Source organism: Ovis aries, chromosome 3 (assembly GCF_016772045.2).
Source record: "Ovis aries strain OAR_USU_Benz2616 breed Rambouillet chromosome 3, ARS-UI_Ramb_v3.0, whole genome shotgun sequence".
Taxonomy (NCBI): Eukaryota; Metazoa; Chordata; class Mammalia; order Artiodactyla; family Bovidae; genus Ovis; species Ovis aries.
The window spans coordinates 196,222,762-196,241,613 of NC_056056.1; the positions used below are offsets into that span (position 1 = coordinate 196,222,762).

Here is an 18,852-nt window from a genome sequence, read left to right on the forward strand (position 1 = left end):
CACCATATGCAGAATGATTTCAAAGCTGTGCAAACTCAAATTAAATAAGCGAAGACTCAGTGAATCTCCCAGCTCTTTAAAAGACTGAAATCATGTTTCACATTTCCAGCTATATTGTACTTAATTACTGCCTCTAGAAAAATATTTGTTTTAGCAGGCTCTGGACTCAAAAGTTGAAGCATTCAAAAGACAATTATCATTATGTATAGACGATAAAAGGCCAACATATTTGTACTATTTGTAAGCAGACAAGTCTGTTTATAGTTGCAATTTGTGACATTTAGTTTATATAACTTCATCCCCTATATTATAGAAAATAAGCATTTCTATCATGGTTAACAAATGCTACTTCACTGACTTAACAAAATCTGCAAAAGTTTACTAATCTTAAGACTGAATGCATAAGTAAAAATTAAATCTGGAAAACTATACACCTAGACCATTTTATTTGCAGTCTAGTTACCAATGTTTCAAGTCAGTAATTTCTGTTTTAGCTGTCAAATGAGAAACCGTCTGTGACTGGTTTAATCTCCTTTTAAAAAGTTTTATTCTAGGTAAGTAATTTGTTTTTAAATCTAAACATTTAATATTAGTTAAACTCAAATGTCTGTATGTCAGTAAAACTCAAATCTACACGCTGGTTGAATTCAAACTCTCTTCTCCTCACTATTACCCAGTAAGGGACCAAGGCATTTACAGGTGACCTCTCATGCACACAGGAAAGAACTGTGTTAATAGGAAGTACAAAATAAAATTTTACTGTTGGGAAGTAACTTATAAGTAGGCAACTATAGATAAAAAGTTTTCTTTAGTAGAAAATAACTTTTATACAGTAATTTAAGACCTCTTTATATTTTAAAGTTTATGTTTTAAAGGAGTGCTTGTCGTTTTATCTTAACCAAAGAGTTGAGTGTGTGCTAAGTTGCTTCACTCAAACCTGACTCTTTGCAGCCCTCTTTGAGCCCTCTGTCCATGGGATTCTGCAGGCAAGAATCCTGGAGTGAGTTGCCATGCCTTCCTCCAGGGGATCTTTCCGACCCAGGCATTGAATCTGCATCTCTTGTGTCTCCTGCTTTGTCAGGCGGGTTCTTAAACACTAGTGCCACATGGGAAGCCCAAGCAAATGTGGATCTTGGAATAAAGTGTAACTGCCTTTGGTTTTGGCCTCATCATTTGACTGCACTGATACATACTTCGTATAATGTGGGCTTCCCTTCTGGCTCAGCTGATAAAGAATCCCCCTGCAATGCAGGAGACCTGGGTTTGACCCCTTGGTTGGGAAGATCCCCTGGAGGAGAAAGGCTACCCACTCCAGTATTCTGGCCTGGAGAATTCCATGGACTATATAGGGTCCACAGGGTCGCAAAGAGTTGGACACGACTGAGTGACTTTCACTTTCTTTCACATAATGTAGGTAGCCTAACACTCTTCATTTTCAGTATTAAATCATTTTGATTTTCAAAGCAATCTCACCTACACTTGCTGTTTTTCAAGAGCATGCCATGAAAATTAGACAGAAAAGTACTTGAGTTAGATTAGGTGAGGGGTTTGGGGGTTGGGAGGAAGAGGGTAGAGGGCCTGGGGGTTTGAAAGACGGTCAAGAGCATGAATGTTTAAGAAATCATGCAGGTTGGATAGTCTCCAAACATAAAAGACACTCAAGGTCAAAAATGCAACTGCCTGTGGAGTCTTGCAAATAGGCCCTTGTCACATGGCCAGGTTTGTCAATACGGTGGTTTTTCACCTTTAAGTCGAGCTTCAACAGGGTACAGGCCAGTGACTAGTATTCAGACTTTAGACCTTTAGGAATTACTTTTTAAAAATGTATTTAAAAAGGGACAATATTGTTTCAGCCGAAGGGTAATCCAGCCTGATTTATTTAGCAGAATACTTCCAGAGGGTAAACATGCATGCTATAGAGGGAAGCCACATTTTCGATTTAAAAACTGCCTCCATTTAATTTACCTATCAAAGATCATTAACTAATAGCCAGGACATGGAGACAACCTAGATGTCCATCAGCAGATGAATGGATAAGAAAGCTGTGGTACATATACACAATGGAGTATTACTCAGCCGTTAAAAAGAAATTCATTTGAATCAGTTCTGATGAGATGGATGAAACTGGAGCCGATTATACAGAGTGAAGTAAGCCAGAAAGAAAAACACCAATACAGTATACTAACACATATATATGGAATTTAGAAAGATGGCAATGACGACCCTGTATGCAAGACAGGAAAGGGGACACAGATGTGTATAACGGACTTTTGGACTCAGAGGGAGAGGCAGAGGGTGGGATGATTTGGGAGAATGGCATTCTAACATGTATACTATCATGTAAGAATTAAATCGCCAGTCTATGTCTGAAAAAAAAAAAAAAAAAAAAACCGAAGATCATTAACTATTAAGTCACTAAGAGGGGGGACCTTGTGAGAAGACACTGACTTAGGAACAGAAAAACTAAAAATACAAAGAGAAAAAATAACATTTAATAAATGACTATTTCTTAAAAACTGAAGTATAGTCGATTTATAATACTAGATTATTTTCAGGTGTGCAATACAGTAATTCAGTATTTTTATAGGTTATACCCCATTTAAAGTTACTATAAAATGAGCTACATTCCTTATGCTATACAAAATATTCATGTAGCTTCTTTATTTTATACCCAGTTGTTTATCTCTCTTAATCCCCTACCTCTAGCTGGCCCCTCCCCGCTCCCGTCTTCCCCCTGGTCACCACTAGTTTGTCCTCCACATCTGTCAGTCTGTTCCTGTTTCGTTACATTCATTTGTTTGTTTTCACTTTTCAGATCCCATATATGAGTGATAACATATGGTATTTGTCTTTCTCTAACAAAGTCAAAGTGAAAGTCCCTCAGTCGAGTCTGACTCTTCGACCCCATGGACTCTACAGTCCGTGGAATGCTCCAGACCAGAATACTGCAGGGGGTAGCCTTTCCCTTCTCCAGGGGACCTTCCCAACCCAGGGATCAAACCCAGGTCTCCCGTACTGCAGGCAGATTGTTTACCAGCTGAGCCACAAGGGAAGCCCAAGAATACTGGAGTGGGTAGCCTATCCCTTCTGCAGCAGATCTTCCCAACCAAGGGGGTTCCCTGCATTGCAGGCAGATTCTTTACCAACTGAGCTATCAGGGAAAAAAATAACATTTAAAGTTACAAAGTGTAGAGTGTCACAGAGACAACTTCTGAAGCTGACTACTTTTCATTATGAAAAATTTCAAATGTATATATCAAATCCTAGAATATTAAACTTAGACGGCATCTTTGGAAAGTGACAATTTAGTACAGTAAAGAAATGAAAAATGTCAGCAGCTATTATTTTGAATTGTAGGACAGAATGATTATTTATTTTTTCTCTATACTTCTCTGAATTTCCCCAATTTTCTCCATTGTACAGATATTGCTTTTCTAATTAAAAAAACAATGTTATTTGAGAGTCAATGATAAAAATATATAAATCGCAAATAAACTAAATTAATGAACAACTGTATCTTGTGACCCCCTGGGGACACAAGAAGCTAAGAAAAAACTTCAGTACATGTGTTCATATCATGTATAAGGTTGCTGAAGTCCTTTAGTGCAGCAAGGCCCTGATCTAGAACTGTTCTTACCACCTTTATTCTGCCTTATGAATCTGTATGCATATCAGAAATTGACTGAAGAAACATTAACTAAAAAAAGTAAGCTACCACAATGCATTTGTAAACACCTACAACTATCATTTTTTTTCCTTTTTATTACAGGCTACATCACAAATCAAAGTTCAAGTTTATTTCTACCAGTGGTTCTAAACCCAGAATCATGTGAGGAGCTTGAAAAGAACAGAGATCCTGACTTCCAGATAATGATAACATACATCTCAAAAATCTCTGATGTGGACAATATCATTAAAATATCAAGGTGACAGTCTGGCCTCAAGATTCCTTTTGACAGAAAAGTAACTACAATGTTCTTTCCCAAAGTGTTGAAGTCAGTCAAATGTAATCTGAGCATAGTGAATGTTCTTCAGTTCACATACTCTTAGAGGATCTCATCTCACTCAAGTCGGAGAGATGGGGAAGTCTATCTGCAGAAAGAAGCAGAACCATTTCAGAATTCCCCTGGGCATCACACCCACCTGACCAAGGGCTGCTAGGATGCCTGGGCAGTGGGCTTCTAGGGACGAAGGGCACAGAGGAGTGGTCCTGTACCTGGCGCCACCCCTCTTGTGTGCAGCATGCAATGGCTGAGGGCAGCTAAACACAACACTCAAGATCTCACACAATAGGAGTTTGGTTCCCATTAAGCAATTTCACTGACAAGTCTGACTCAGTCTCTTGTGGGGACACGGCTCCTTTCTCCTGGCTCCTGGTGTGCCCAAGGTTTTGTTTGTGCCCTCCAAGAGTCTGTTTCCCCAGTCCTGTGGAAGTTCTATAATGAAATCCCACTGGCCTCCAAAGTCAAATTCCCTAGGGGTTCTCTGTCCCTTTGCCAGATCCCCAGGTTGGGAAATCTGTTGTGGGTCCTACAACTTTTTTAACAGTGAGAGAATTTCTTTGGTATAACTGTTCTATATTTTGTGGGTGGAGAAATAACTCCAGAAAGAATGAAGAGACGGAGCTAAAGCAAAACACCACCCAGCTGTAGATATGACTGGTGATAGAAGTAAACTCCAATGTTATAAAGAACAATATAGCATAGGAACCTGGAATGTTAGGTCCATGAATCAAGGCAAATTGGAAGTGGTCAAACAGAAGATGGCAAGAGCAAACATTGACATTTTAGGAATTAATGAACTAAAATGGACTGGAATGGATGAATTTAATCAAACGACCATTATATCCACTACTGCGGGCAAGAATCCCTTAGAAGAAATGGAGTAGCCCTCAGAGTCAACAAGGGTTTGAAATGCAGTACTTGGGTGCAATCTCAAAAATTACAGAATGACCTCTGTTCCTTTCCAAGTCAAAACATTCAATATCACAGAAATCCAAGTCCAAGCCCCAGCCACTAATGCTGAAGAAGCTGAAGCTGAATGGCTCTGTGATGACCTATAAGACATTCTAGAACTAACACCCAAAAAAGATGTCCTTTTCATCACAGGCAGCTAGAATGCAAAAGGAGGAAGTCAAGAGATAACACGAGTAGCAGGCAAGTTTGACCTTGGTGTACAAAATGAAGCAGGGCAAAGGCTAACAGAGTTTTGCCAAGAGAATGCATTAGTCATAGCAAACACTCTCTCCCAATACACAAGAGACAACTCTACACATGGACATCACCAGATGGTCAATTCCAAAATCAGATTGATTATATTATTTGCAGCTGATGGTGGAGAAGCTCTATCCAGTCAGCAAAAACAAGACCGGGAGCTGACTGTGTCTCAGATCATGAACTCCTTATTTCCAAATTCAGACTTAAATTGAAGATAGTAGGGAAAACAACTAGACCATTCAGGTATGACCTAAATCAAATCCCTTACAATTATACAGTGGAAGTGACAAACAGATTCAAGTGATTATATCTGATAGACAGAGTACCTGAAGAACTACAGACGTAGGTTCGTGGCTTTGTACAGGACACAGTTATCAAGACCATCCCCAAGAAAAAGAAATGCAAAAAGGCAAAATGGTTATCTGAGGAGGCATTACAAATAGCTGAGAAGAGAAGCCAAATACAAAGGAGAAAAGGAAAGATACACCCATCTGAATGCAGAGTTTCAAAGAAGAGCAAAGAGAGATAAGAAAGCCTTCCTCAATGATCAATGCAAAGAAATAGAGGAAAACAATAGAATGGGAAAGACTAGAGATCTCTTCAAGAAAATTAGAGATACCAAGGGAACTGTTCATGCAAAGATGGGCACAATAAAGGATGGAAACGGTACGGACCTAACAGAAGCAGAAGATACTAAGAAAACATGGCAAGAATACATAGAAGAACTGTACAAAAAAGATCTTCATGACCCAGATAACCTCGATGGTGTGATCACTCACCTAGAGCCAGACATTTTGGAGTCTGAAATCAAGTGGGCCTTAGGAAGCATCACTACGAACAAAGCTAGCTGAGGTGATGGAATTCCAGCCAAGCTATTTCAAATCCTAAAAGATGATGCTGTGAAAGTGCTGCACTCAATATGCTAGCAAATTTGGAAAACTCAGCAGTGGCCACAGGACAGGAAAAGGTCAGTTTTCATTCCAATCCCAAAGAAAGGCAATGCCAACGAATGCTCAAACCACTGCACAACTGCACCCATCTCACACGCTAGCAAAGTAATGCTCAAGATTCTCCAAGAGACACTTCAACAGTATGTGAACTGAGAACTTCCAGATGTTCAAGCTGGATTTAGAAAAGGCAGAGGAACCAGAGATCAAATTGCAACATCCACTGGATCATCAAAAAAGCAAGAGAGTTCCAGAAAAACATTTACTTTTGCTTTATTGACTATGCCAAAGAGTTTGTGTGGATCACAACAAACTGCGAAAAATTCTTAAAGAGATGGGAATACCAGATCACCTTACCAGCCTCCTGAGAAATGTGTATGCAAGTCAAGAAGGAACAATTAAAACCGGACATGGAACAACAGACTGGTTCCAAATTTGCAAAGGAGTATGTCAAGGCTGTATATTGTCACCTGCTTATTTAACTTATATACAGAGTACATCATGCAAAATGCTGGGCTGGAGGAAGCACAAACTGGAATCAAAATTGCTGGGAGAAATATCAATAACCTCAGAAATGCAGATGACATCACCCTTAAAGCAGAAAGTGAAGAGGAACTGAAGAGCCTCTTGATGAAGATGAAAGAGAAGAGTGAAAAACCTGGCTTAAAATTCAACCTTCAAAAAACAAAGATCATGGCATCCAGTCCCATCACTTTGTGGCAGATGGATGGGAAAACAGTGGAAACAGTGGCAGATTTTATTGTTTTGGGCTCCAAGACCACTGCAGATGGTGATTGCAGCCATGAAATTAAAAGATGCTCGCTCCTTGAAGAAAAGCTATGACCAACCTAGACAGCATGTTAAAAAGCACAGACGTTACTTTGCCGACAAAGGTGCCTCTAGTCAAAGCTACTGTTTTTCCAGCAGTCATGTATGGATGTGTGAATAGGACCATAAAGAAAGCTGAGCACCGAAGATTTGATGCTTTTGAACTGTGGTGCTGGAGAAGACTCTTCAGAGTCCCTTGGACTGCAAGGAGATCCAACCAGTCAGTCCTAAAGGAAATCAGTCCTTAATAGTCACGGAAGGACCAATGCTGAAGCTGAAGCTTCAATATTTTGGCCACCTGATAGGAAGAACTATCTTATTGGAAAAGATCCTGATGCTGAGAAAGACTGAAGGCAGGAGGAGAAGGGGACAACAGAGGATGAGATGGTTGGATGGCATCACCGACTTGATGGACATGATTTTGAGCAAGCTCTGGGAGTTGGTGACGGACAGGGAAGCCTGGCGTCCTGCAGTCTATGGGGTTGCAAGAGTCAGACACGACTGAGTAACTGAACTGAACTGAAACAATTTTAATAATCTGACTGAACTTTTACTCTCTGCACATCACTGAATTACAAATACTTGATCTTTTTTTGCTCCAAATAATCCTAGAGATAGGCTAGTGGTTTCTTTTACTAAGTCACCTGTGAAAACTATCTGTCTGTCTGTCAACGTCTCTCTCTCTCTCTCTCTCTCTATTTTATTGAAATATACTTGCCTTACAATGTTGTGTTAGTTTCTCCTGTGGAGCAATGTGATTTGGTTATATATACATTCTTTTTCTTTTCTTTTCCATTATAGTTTATCACAGGATATTGTATATATTAATGGTTCCCTGTGCTACACACAGTAGGACTTTGTTGCTTATCCATTCTATATATACTAGTTTGCAGCTGCTAATCCCAAACTTCCAATCCATCCCTTCCAGACACCCTTCTCCCCCTTAGCAACCAGTCTGTTCTCTATGTCTGTGAGTCTGTTTCATAGATAGGTTGGTTTGTGTCATGAAATACCTACATTTTAATACATAGAAAATGATCATTTCTATAACTTACACTAAAACAGCACACTCTACTTAGTTTTTGCGATGTGAACTTTATAAAACAGCTTTCAAATTAAAGCAGTGCAAGATGCCCTAAAAACAAATACCATAATGCTCTATGAGACCTTGGAATTTCATGCTTAAGTTCCTTAAAAGACAAAAACAAAAGGACTATCCAGTAATTCTCTTCTGACTTGACTACTACAAGGACCCTAGGCAGCGTTAAGGAACTGCTTCTAATAGCTGATGTATTTTGGTTTTAAGGAATCAGAGCAAGAGAAAGACTAATTAGTATGTGGAGGATGGTTAATAATTTACTTGGAAATCAGTTAAATGCTTCGCTTCCTGCTTTAATTCCTTCTTTGAAGTGAAAGGTAATACAGGTTTGGGTTCCAGTTAATTGCAAAATTATAAAGCATTATGAAAGGCCCATTGTTTATTATAAAACGAGAACACAGGATTCGGGCATTACACAATTTTCATAACTCACTTCAGCAATAAATAAAAAAATCTAAATGGATAGATTTAGGTGGTGGTACAAGTATATGTCTGTTTACAGGTGGTGCCAATATATGTCCGTTTACAAGAAAAACACGTATTTTTACTTGAAATGTGTCAGTCTAAATGATTATAAAAACTACCTAGAAAATTTGATACTTTAGTCTCTTTCTCAGGTTTGAGGCATTTTGGGCAAGTATGAATACAGAGCCTTCTTTGATGTTACTGTTGGAAATATCTTGATTAAAAACCCATCATTGGGACTTCCCTGGTGGTCCAGTGGTTAAGAATCTACCTCCTCAACACAATTCTATGCAACTTATGCCATGGCTGGTAGGGTCATGAGCAGCTTTCCAAAAGACGCCTGTGGCTGGGAAAGGGTTCCAGGTGTGTGGAGACAGACGCCACCTTCGTCCCTAGAGGGCCTACTATGCTCCCAAAGCATGGCCTCCAGTTTCTATCAAGGTGTGTACAGATCCTGTCATTCTTCTTTTCTTGGATCTAGTTCCTGAGCAGGGATGGAATCCAGGCCCCCTGTGTTGGGAGCACAGAGTCTTAGCCACTGCACCACGAGGGAACTCCCCGCTGTCACTTTTCCCTGTGTGCCATACATGAAAAAGGCAGAAAGCACTAAGACGCTGTTTATGTTTCAAAAAAACCCAGATGTCTCTTCTTTCTTTGGTGTTCTTGTCATTATCTTAGCAGTTCTCAAACCTGACTGAAGGGGAAAAATAAATCACTGGTGGGGTTTTAAAAACATGCAGAGTTGGGGAGAGGGGCTCTGGCAACCTGGCAGCTGGGGTGCAGAAGTCCTTGTGAATTGTACTTTTGTTTTTGTCTTGCTAAAGATCTAGTGGTAGTTCTGACAGGAAATCGGGCATGAGAACCACAATCCCGCCCCAGCACTAATTTAAGTAACTGAGGACCAATTCAACCATTACCAATTAGGAATTTTTTCAAGGTCCTGATAAGCTGGTACTAAATGTTGGTCAAGATATCTGTGCAATTATCAAAGGATGAAAAATTTCAAATTAATGATCTAAATACAAGTATATTGCATGGAGACGAAAATATTCTTGTTTTTGTATGAAATACAGCATTAAAAGACTTCACTCCCTTAAAAAATCAATTGAATTGCTTTATTATCAGTGGGCTCAGCAGAATCCACTGAGATCTGGGGGTATTACTAAGAATTCAATTTCCAACCGCCTGTTGTTCTATTATCCTAGCAATTTCAAAGTATCTATTTAAAAATATCTATTGCTACAGAAACTAGCCCAGCTAGGATTGCAGAAGGATCAGTATGCTGTAAATCATAAGATAAATGCTCCTGAATAATTTTAGGGGGAGGGTCAGGAAGGAGAAAGACTAGCAGTGAGCAAAGACAGGACAATCATTCATATAATTGGTCCTTGGGAAGATTAATTTCCCAATCCCCCTTTATGTATAAGAAGTAGTTAAGTCGTGGCTTAAATGCTCTTTAAAAAGTTTATATAGGACTGCTCTGGTGGTTCAGTGGCTAAGACTGCCTGCCCCATGTAGGAGGCCTGGGTTCAATCCCTGGTCAGGGAACTAGATCCCACAGCCAGCCAGCCAGTGCGTGAGCTCAGCTGTGTCTGACTCTCCACGACTACATGGACTGTAGCCTCCACCAGGCTCCTCTGTCCATGGAATTTTCCAGGCAAGAATACCGAAGTGGCTTGCCATTTCTTACTCCAGGAGATCTTCCCAACACAGGGATCAAACCTGTGTCTCTTTCGTCTGCTGCGCTGGCAGGTGGGTTCTTTACCAACTGAAACATCCTGCATGCTGCAATGAAAATAGATCGAAGATCCTATGTGCTGCAGCTAAGACTTGGTATAGACGAATAAACAAGGAAACACCACCACCACCACATCTGGCAAATTACAAGCCTGACACCTGGTGCAATAAATGCTTATTTTAAAAAAAAAAGTTTATATAATAAATCATCTAGAATAACATTGTCCAACAGAACTTTCTGTGATGATAAAAATGCTCTCTACTGGTACAGTCCAAAATGACACACCAGTGGCTCTTCTGCCCTTGAAATGTGGCTAGTGTGATGCAGGAGATGAATTTTACTTTTCTAATTCAAATAGCTACATATGGGCTAGTGGCTATTATACTGGACAGTATAAGCCTAGAAATTCTAGACTGGCAAAGTTAAGTATAATTTTCCCCTAAATTTGGATCTCATTCTCAGAAGGGAAAATGTTTGCTCAAGCTCTGTCTAATAACGGATGCTCCTTGAGTTTGAATTCTGCACTAACAGCTTTCTCCTTTTTTGGCGGGGTGGGGGCAATCAGTCTGGATGATTTCTAGCAGCCCTACAGAGCTTTTGTCCTTCACTGATAACCAATGAGAAGACCCATTTCTGTGCAGTCATTTTCCATTTAAATGGAAAATGGACTTTTCCTGAGCTTTTAATGTCATTTTAGAAAAAAGAATTTTTAAGTTGGGACTCTGTCTTAACAATAGCCCAAAACCCTGATAGCCTTAATCACCAAAGAATCCATCTCTCAAGAATGTCCTCCTGTGTCTAGATCAATAAACTCTTAAGATGTGTGGCAAAAATAAAAGGCTAAAGAATTTGACATGCCCGGGGGTGAAGCTGTGAGGATTGCAGGGGCCTTTATAAACAGGTCATTTGGATAATGACAACGTAAATGCCTTCCACTCTCATTCTAGGCACAGCTGAAAGTCCCAGAACCTGAGATTGAAGGGTATGACTACCTATAGAAACTGCTCATTGTTTAACAGGAAGCAGGAAAATCTGAAGTGACTTTTTAAACAGAAGAATGTAAATAAGTCTCTTTATAACCAATGGGGCAAAGTATGGAGGTCTATTACTTTGGAAATTTTAAAGCAATCAGAACAGACGGTTCATGCTGTATGTGGTTTCTAAAGGTAGAACTTTGGCAAAGTATTATTATTACATATATTCAGAAAAAATTCAATGGTGCTTTAAAAGATGCAGCTAGATGATATAATATATCCTCTTTTTCTTTAAGGGAGAAAGACAGATTTTTAAAAAAAAGAAAGAAAGAAAGAAAAAGAGAAAAAAACTGGGACACGAACACAGGAGTCATACCTGTCGTTCCCCCAAAAGGAAAAAAAGAGCATTTTTAAACTGACCCTAAGTACTGGCTTCAGGAATAAGATCCACTTATTGAGGCATATTATGAAAATACCCCTAATCCAGCAGAATAAAAGGGGGGCAATCTCTATATTCACAACCTTAGTTAAACTGCTGAATTTTTTAAGTCACCATTTTGAGATACATATCTGGGGTATATTTCAAGGAAACTTTTAAGGTCTAGGCTAATGTCTTTCTAAACAATCTACAATTTACATAAATTATAAACGTAAATTGTTTGGAATTTTCTAAATTTGTACTTTTCCAAACCATTTACAAATTACAGTGTCATCCTTTTTCATCTATGGGCCTTTTAAGAATTTTTTTAAAAAATCCTTTTGGCTACAGGATACATTTTATAGATCTGATTTTTGCTTCAGTGGCTTAAATCTGTTTTCCTTTTCTTCCCTTGGATAATATTTTTTTAAGCTTTTTAATTGGCGGATAATTGTTTTACAATATTGTGCTGATTTCTGCCATATACCAACATGAACGAGCTTGTTTTTCCTGATTAATAACTTAAAAAAAAATACTGGTCCTTTAAGCAATGTACTATTATCTGATGACACCATCTTTATTCCTGGTATCCACAGGAAACTAGAAATATGAAGAGAACTCAAAATACATTTTGTAAAAATGTTTTATGGTGGAAAAGATGTTTGAAATGGTCATATATTTCTCTTCCTTGAAAGCATTTTGCAAAATGATACCACAAAATGATTTTTTTTTTCCCCCTAACTTGGTACACTGGGTCTTAGTTGCAGCATGTGGGATCTTCAGGGGCGGCATGTGGGATCTAGTTCCCTGACCTGGGATTGAACCCGGACGCCCTGAATTGGGAGCCTGGAGTCTTAGCTACTGGACCACCAGGGAAGTCCCAAAAACGATACTATTTTGAAGGAACAAAACATTCCCAAAGTCAAAATCTTACATCATTTCTGTTAGGGAGAAAAAAAAGTATTTATTTTGGCCAATGGGTAAATCTATTCTAAAATATATTTGAGCTTTAAATCAAAATTAAAATATCCTCTAGATACAGGATCTGGGCTTTATTAACAGCAATCGCATTCCTATTGAGTTAAAGTTGGTACTAACAGAATTCCTACCATTAATTCAAAGATTTATCAGCTTATGTTTTAACTACATAATCACATCCTTAGGTTGATCCCAGAAAAGATTTTGGCATTTATGTTCAAGTTTATTTCCTTCCTGAGCTTTGAAAACCATTTACAATTCTACCTTATAAGCTCTAACATCCTGCCTGACACTGAGCTCCATAAATCTCTGCTGAATGAACTTACTGGAAAAAAAAAAAAAAGATAGAAGAAAAAAAGAGCCACAATAATTGGGTTATAAAATATTAGCTTTTGTAAATAAATCGTGGAACTGTATTATGCATTTTAGGAGGAGTGGGGAACTACTGTTTTCATTTTCCTGTCTTGGTGGTGGTGGTGGCAGTCCTTGAGAAGTTGTGTCTGATTCTTGTGACCCCATGGCCTGCAGCCTGCCAGGCTCCTCAGTCCATGGTATTTTCCAGGCAAGAAGAGTGGAGTGAATTGCCATTTTCTTCTCCAAAACATATAGAGATACATATTGAAATACTACAGTTTTATTAAACTAAAGTTTACTAATAGCAATTTATTTGGAGAAAATCTTTAAAATTAAATCTTTTATCTTTATAAAACTAATTACACATCATTAAGATACTGTGAAGTCGCTCAGTCGTGTCTGACTCTTGGGACTGTAGCCCACCAGGCTCCTCTGTCCGTGGGATTCTCCAGGCAACAGTGCTGGAGTGGATTGCCGTTTCCTTCTCCAGGAGATCTTCCCAACCCAGGGATCGAACCCAGGTCTCCTGAATTGCAGGCAGATACTTTACCATCTGAGCCACCAGGGAAGGCTTCCCTGGTGGCTCAGAGGTTAAAGCGTTTGCCTCTAATACGGGAGACCTGGGTTCAGAAGATCCCCTGGAGAAGGAAATGGCAACCCACTCCAGTATTCCTGCCCGAGAATCCCACGGATGGAGGAGCCTGGTGGGCTGTAGTACAGTCCACAGGGTTGCAAAGAGTCGGACACGACTGAGCGACTTAACTTAATTAAGATACTGTGAAAGCTGAATTTACCTTGGTAGATGGGAAAATAACCAGTTATATAACCAGGAGCTGATACTTGTCAGGTAACAAAGATCAGCAACCTGAAACAGAACTATTTTAGGTACAAGAACAACTCTACTGATTTTGAAGTAAGTAAAACAGATTTTAAAAAAGAAAGAAAGAAAATTCATTAATACAAGGTATTCATCCTAGCTTTGTGATTTTGGACAAGTCATTTCAACCTGATTGAATGGGGATAAGAGTAACTGGCCACACATTGCCGAGGAGGGTATGAGAGGCAGGTGGGACATGGAATGTGTCAGAACTTCGACACCTGTGGAGTGATACAAGCTATTAGGATGGACAGATGCTGGACAGGTGCATGGTAAAGAGAACGGGGTGCTTCCGCCGCATCTGAGAAACGATGAGTCACTGGAGAAAAGGGTTTATGGGGGAGGAGGTGTTTGTGATGAAATGAGGGCCCGAGTGACACACCAAAAAGAGATTTAATTCTGTGGGGAACCAGGAGCTTGAAGTTTCCTGAGTTAGCTGAAAGACAACGTGGCAGGTTTAAGTACAGCCGGGATTTGGCGACTAAATGGTACTGAGGAGCTCAGTAGGTGTAACATGTTTTGGTGGCATTTATGATCCGTACTCAATACCATGCAGATACTATGTATCAGTTAAAGCACAATCTATTTGGATAGTACAGCAGAACCATACAGAACCATTTTCAGTCAAGTGTTTTTAAAGCACTTTTAATTCCAGTTTCAAGGTATCTTTAGCTTTAATATGAGCTGGTAGAATACAACTCCAGGGGTCCTTTCAGGTAGCCTACTAATTGCCTTCCTTTTCACCCACCAGGTTAGGCGAGGCTGCTCCAGCCATAGCTGGCGAAGACTTTCCTCTCTTCTCTTGGGGACCTGAATCACTTCAAGTTCTATGTCTAAGCAAAGAGCGAAAGCTAAGGTCCTGATCCTTCTCAAGTCCATCAAGCTCTTCCCTGAGGATGATATGTTTGACAAACGTTGTGACATCAACGGGGTTAAAGGGGACCAGTGTTTTGAACCATTTCTGCTCTCAGTCTTTTTTCTTGGTCAGAGAATTGAGGGATCAAGATGACAGCCTTAATTTTGGACACACAGGAGATGTACCGAAGGCAGAGCTTCCAAACGGAGATTTCTTTGATCAACTAGAACTACACAATGGTGACTGCAGGGAGGTGCCCCCTTTCCATGGCTCTTGTTTCAGCCCTCGCTGTGTGTTACGAGAACCTCCGGGCGCTCATGTATGCATAACCTCGGTGTACTCAAGAACTGGTCTCAAGGGGCAACTTTGGTCAGTGAAGGATGGGAGTGAATACAAACGCTGCCCTCTTCTCTAGGTCAGCTGGTAAGGCCACAGGATTTCTATCTGTTTGTCACCAAGTATCAGAAGAAGCCCAAGTTGCTTCTGGCAGTTGATAAGCTATTTGCACCTTCCTGACTCACTCTCTTTACTCCTGTACCTTGGGATTACTTCTCAAAAGTAAAACTTCCTGCAAACAAGCCCACATCAAGGAAGCCAACATCACAGGCTCTGCTTTCTAGGAGAAATCCAGGGGCTAGAGATGAAAAGTAACAGACACCTAGTAAAACATTGAGTAGATGAATGTTCCTTTGAGAGGACACCAAGACACTGGGCACTTCCATAAAATTAGGGTTGAGATGGGTAAAAACAGCAAATAGGGACAGATCCATCACTGTAAGAAACAGGAGAACCGTGATAATAATGGGGAAGCATCAGATAGGCTGAGAGGTCAGCGTTTTGACACACATACACTTCCACATTCTAAATTCTAATCTACATACTGTCCATTTATTTATATTCTGCCATTAAGAGTCCATCCTAAAGGAAATCAGTCCTGAATATTCATTGGAAAGACTGATGCTGAAGCTGAAACTCCAATACTTTGGCTACCTGATGCAAAGAACTGACTCATTTGAAAAGACCCTGAGGTTGGGAAAGACTGAAGGTGGGAGAAGGGAATGACAGAGGATGAGATGGTTGGATGGCATCACCGACTCAATGGATATGAATTTGAGTAAACTCTGGGAGTTGATGATGGACAGGGAGGCCTGGCGTGTTGCAGTCCATGGGGTTGCGAAGAGTCAGACATGACTGAAAGACTGAACTGATTATGATGTCATATCCTGGTTAAGATATTCCTCGGTGACATCTCCCTCTCCCTACCACTACTATGATCAAATATGCAGAGGAAGGGAGAGATAGGAAGAGAAAAAAAAGAGAAATGGGGTATGTGAGAGAGAGGACTGCTCTGAACAGCAAGGCACAAGAAAATACTGATATTCTATACCACGTAATTAATTTGCGTCCATATGTGCTAAATAAGGTATTTTCAATTTTCCAGTTTCCTTAGCTTGCTTTTTCCAAATGCCTTTTCTATATCCCCTAGAAACATTACCCCCTGGAGCTTTCAATCACCCCTAAAAATAGAAGCTCTAGGATCCCTTCAAATATTAGAGAAAATCAGAACTTACTTAATAGCTCAATGGAATAAAGGTGCTGAATGGCCAACAATGAAAGCCATCAAGAATCTTTTCAGTCATCTTGTTAGCATTTCTTCCCTTTTAGGGAAGCTGTTTTTCATGAACACAAAGAACAAAATGCAAGAAAGTACTCTGAGATTTTTTACCTTGAATGGTTTCAGTACCAATTACATACACCCAGTTTTTGCATTTCCCTCGGCATAAATGTGTTTAGACGTGGTCAGAGTTCCTGTTTTTGTGGTTTCTTGAAAGGACATAGAAAGCATGCAGATGAGGGATGTCCACAGCAACTAATAATAGGGTGTCGGACTTCTTCCAAAAGTCACTAGGAGGTTTGGTGCACGCACCACAAAATATCAGTATTTATGAAAGAGCTACATTATATAATCCGAATGCTACTACCAAACTTTTGCATTTTAGAAACTTCAATGTACTCTTCCACATGTTTTAGAGGTTAGTGTGGTGACCCAAGGACGAAAGAGCAGATAAAACAAAGGAGGGTCTTGGAATGCAGGAATGGAAAAACCAGACCCTTATCATCCTTCCCTCCCCCGTGTTGTATCTATTAATGGATTTCAAGTCCTCCTGAGCAGTATAACCTGTCTCCCTTCCTACCTGGGAGAAGGTATTTGCTTTACTCTTCCCTCCATCCAGTATATGTGTCCCATCCAATCAGTAAATGACCCACAAGACCCCTAGCCCACTCTTTGTACCCTAGGTATAAAGACCCCTGTTCAATGTCAGTTTTCCCTTGAGTTGGCCCGCTGTCCTAACAGCATCTCCCATTCTAATAAACTTTATTTCCCTCTCATTCTGTCTCGTGTCTGGAAATGCTTTTCCAACCCACATCCAGACCGCGACAGTTAGTATAGTAAAAGACTCTTACTTCCTCATAAGCATTTGATCATACTTAAAAAGCAAAAAAAAAAAAAAAAAAAAAAAAAAATTCCCGATAAAAGAAGGATTGAGGGATTCCCTGCTGGCTCAGTGGTAAAGAATCTGCCTGCCAATGCAGGAGACACGGGGTTCGATCCCTGGTCCATCCGGGAAGATCCCACATGCCACAAAGCAACTAAGCCTGTGCACCACAGCAACTGAGACTGTTCTAAAGCCCAGGAGCCACAGCTACTGAAGTCCCCAGCACAGCCAAAAACAAATAAATTTTTTAAAAAAGAAAGACTGAGCTTTTGCCTTGCAAACCTTAAACATTTTCATGCAACAAGAACACCACAGGTATTCATGACTTATATTTTTCTTTTTCTGTACTTTGGCGAACTGGTTTTTCATGAGACATTTCCAGCTTTTCCATGAAAATCTGAGGATAAGGTTTAGCCATCTGGTGTTAAAGAATATACTATTTGATGCTAAATTCAGAAATGATTTAGTTCTGTTCCTGGTGGGGAGGAGACAGCTCCAGCTGGGTAAGGGCAAATGAATGTTAGAAAATGACTAGCAGAGTCATATTTCTTTTCATGAAGAACTTTTGAGTACACTAGGAATAGGCAATCTTCAACACAGGTGTGGCTGTCCCTTCCTTTCCAGTTTTCATGAAGGTATTTCTGATGCAATTAACTATAATGACTCTTGAAGGGAGAGGGGTAAGGGCAGAATGTCATAATTTTAAAGGTCATTTGTGAAAGCACATTCGATGTTACCATTTCACCTTTAAAAAATGGAAAATCATCTGCTACAATACCGACACAAGCAAAGCGTGCCTCTGTAGGAGTCAAGCTCCATTTATTCTCTCAGGTTTTCTAAAACGGGGAGGCTGGCCACGGGAGTGCTGGGGGGAGGAGGTGGGGAAAGAGGGCTGGTATAGGCTCAGGGTCACCCACCAGCGGGCAGCATGCTTGCAAAAGGTCTGCGAAGCGCTGCTCCAACCCTCTAGATCCTTCTGGTCCACTCCTACCTATGTTATCTCTTCATCTCAGTTCTTAAGCGTTTCATTTTCTGTTACCATGGCTTACATGGAAAACTGGCAGAAACTCCCTCATAACTGCTCTTCAATCACCAAAAGAAAAAGAAGGAAACAGCAAGTGAGGAAGAAAGAAGCAAAGGGGAAGAAGACAGAGGAAGGGATGGCAACACGTCCTAACTTCCCCAGTCTTCATTACTCCCATCATGACTGAGCAACAAGCACCAGCTCTTGCTCCACCTGTCCATCCACAGAGGTCTTGCCCAGTTCCCTCTCCCCAGCTCCTACTCTAGTTTCTACAACCCCAGCTTCACTCCTTGGCTCAATCCAACCAGTCCTTGTCCATGAGACAGGAGGCAAGAACTAGACAAGGGAAGGAATCCTTGTAAGGGACAAGATGAAGAAAATGAAGTCCCTACACCCTTGTAAGGCCTGGTGAAGCAGACACACACTCCAGCTGACAAGCAGAAGGTTGACTACATACAGTAAGCTTCAGTGGAAACCTGTTACTCTGGCTTCAGAGAGATGGTGTACATCTGGCTCTGTGAAAACATCAGGAACTCCTAATCATCAAATAAAGGTTCAAAGGCATAGTTCTAAAATGCAA

The 18,852-nt window shown here is 40.3% G+C and overlaps 1 protein-coding gene across 35 annotated transcripts in view; it reads right to left on the bottom strand.

Annotated features, from left to right (window-relative positions):
* PLEKHA5 (pleckstrin homology domain containing A5) overlaps positions 1 to 18,852 on the bottom strand; it is a 261,293-nt gene that overhangs the window by 46,497 nt on the left and 195,944 nt on the right. The gene's annotated exons all lie outside the window — the stretch shown is intronic.